Below are 2,689 nucleotides of genomic sequence, written 5' to 3' on the forward strand. Positions count from 1 at the left end.
TAGTGCTACTGGTGAGAAACAGTTAACAATGTGCTGCTATGGAGAGAGAGACAGACAGACAGACAGACACTACTATACTTGGGCAAAAGCCAGAGGTACTTTTATAGCTTTACAGCAATACTACTAGAGCTATAAAAGACAACTTTGTTATCAAAATTCCTGCAGGAGAAATAACTTTGTTATTGTATACATCTAAAACTTTCTTTTTTGATGGGGTCTTGCTCTGTTGCCCAGGCTGGAGTGCAGTGGTGTGATCATGGCTCACTGATAGCCTCAACCTCTTGGGCTCAAGTGACTCTCCCACCTCGGGCTCCTGAGTAGGCATGTGCCACAGGCATGTGCCACCATGCCCAACTAATTTTTTTGTTGTTGGTGGTGGTGGTGTTTGTAGAGACAGGGTCTCACTCTGTTGCCCAGGCTGGTCTCGAACTCCTGGACTCAAGCGATCCTCCCACCTCAGCCTCCTAACCTTGTCTTTTTCCCCTCTTAAAAAAATTTAGTTCTTACAGGTTTTGATAATGTGTCACTTCCTAAAAATGCAAATATCATACTATAAGAAAGCAGACAGAATTGTGTTGAGTTTTTTAGTCCAAATGAAATGCTGAAGTACTTGAGCAAGTCAAGAGAAAAGGGAACAGAATAAATACAATTCGAGAAACAATGACAAAGGATATGTAGAATCAAAACTAAATATACATTTCACCATATATTTATGTGCACCCTAGAGAGACAGTGTGATTGGAACTGGAATTGGATTTCAGCTCAATACAAGGAAGGACTGTCCAACAGTCAGGGGTAATGCAGTGGGCTGTGGAAACCATACAAGGAGGTGGCAAGGCTGAATTCCAGAGCCAGGCCAACCTGAGTTTGCATGCTGACGATTTCTTGGTATGTGACCTTGGCCAAGTTACTTAGTCTTCTAAGCCTATTTTTTCATCCGTAAAAGACGATAGCACTACTTCTTAGTGTTGTTATGAATAAAGTGAGACAATACATGCCTTGTGCGTATCACACTGCCTGGCATAGAGCAAACCCTCCATAAATGTTATCTAGTATTTGTTATGATTCTTAATGATGGTTAATGGTGACTGAGCTCTGTCTACCAGCAACCTGGAAGTTAAAAAGGGATGTGTGAAGAGGGTTCTACAGTCAAATCCATTTGATAAAGGTTGGAGTAATCAAAGTTCAACAGGTGTCTTTACTCTGTGGCTTCTCTGAGGCTTTAATATACAACCCATCATATTTGGCCACAGAACCCCTTTTCATGGAGCATCTTGAGGGAAGTGAGTGTTTTGAACACACTTTGGAAAACACTGAATTACAGGACTTCTGAAATTCTTTCTGACTCTAACTTTGAAGAAGTTGTGAATTTCAAATGCAGTGATGTTTATAACTGGTGTTTATTGAGCACTTACTATGAGCCAGGTACTGAATTAAGCACTTTAGAAACCTAATGTCATATTATTCTCTCAGCAACCCTGTAATATTATTGTCTGCTTTCTACAGTTGAGAAAATTGAGACTCAGAGAGGTTAAGCAGCTTGCCTGAGGTTACACAGCTAACACATGGTGGAACCGGGAATGTTACCTTGCCTATCCTTTCAAAGCCCTGCTCCTCTTAGCCAGTAGGCCACACTTTATCAGAGACTGCTGATTTTTTATGTATCATTGTCTTGACTCAACACAATGATGAATATTTGGGGGGGTAAAAACCAAAGTGAAATTGGCATTATAGTAGGGGGGAAAGAGCACAGACCAGAAGCCGGGAGGGTCGGATTTGAACCCTTATGTTGTGACTTCAGAGCTTAAGCCCTTTCCACTGACCAGCATTTGAGCCAGCTCCTTCATGCCAGGTTGCTTTAAGATTGTTGGGAGAAGTCGTAGGAGCCGCTGGCTAACAGGATGTAGAGATTATGTCTATGTTAAATGACTGCAGGGCTTTGCTTTCACTGCTAGAGATGTCCATGACTTGTTCTGATAAAACATAAAAAATAAATGAGGCCCTAGTTTTGGGAAAAACTTCACATATGCCCTTTACTTCCACCTTAATCCAAGACTAGAGAAAAGGTACCTCCTCTCCCCTTCTCACTTTACTGCATGAGAACCACGTGCTCCTGAACAGTAAGTGTTCTAGGGTGCTCCTTCCCTGCAGGCAATGGCAAGAAGGCCTAACCCTTCCAGGTTAAAGCTCAGGATCTGGAAGATGGAATTCTATGCTCAGCTCTGCACAACACGGAGATAATTATGTTCATTCACCAAACATGTCAACCCTATGATGTGCTCAGGCTCTGGCTGGGGCCTCTCTCCTGGCCCCTGGGAGGGAGAGAACAGGAGGCCTGAGCCTCCCACAGAACAAGGACCTGGTTTATCATCTTTGCTTCTCCAGTACCACCAGCCAGAGGCTCTGTGGGAACTGGATGCTGAAGGCTGACCTGGTGAACACCTGTGCTTGAGGCCCCCGCAAGGGCTCAGGGCGGAATCGGCTGCCCTCATGTGGCCACACTGGAGTGGAGCTAACAGGAGAAATTCAAGGCAAATGGAGTCCCTGGAGACACAAAAGGGACGTGGCTGAAGGACAGCAGAAGTGTAAAGCCACCAGAAAAAAGCCACAGCCTTCCGGAGGGACAGTGGTCCTCAAACGTTTTGGTCTCAGGACCCCTTTAAACTTGTAAAACTTACTGAGGACTGCA

Source organism: Pongo abelii, chromosome 1 (assembly GCF_028885655.2).
Source record: "Pongo abelii isolate AG06213 chromosome 1, NHGRI_mPonAbe1-v2.0_pri, whole genome shotgun sequence".
NCBI lineage: Eukaryota > Metazoa > Chordata > Mammalia > Primates > Hominidae > Pongo > Pongo abelii.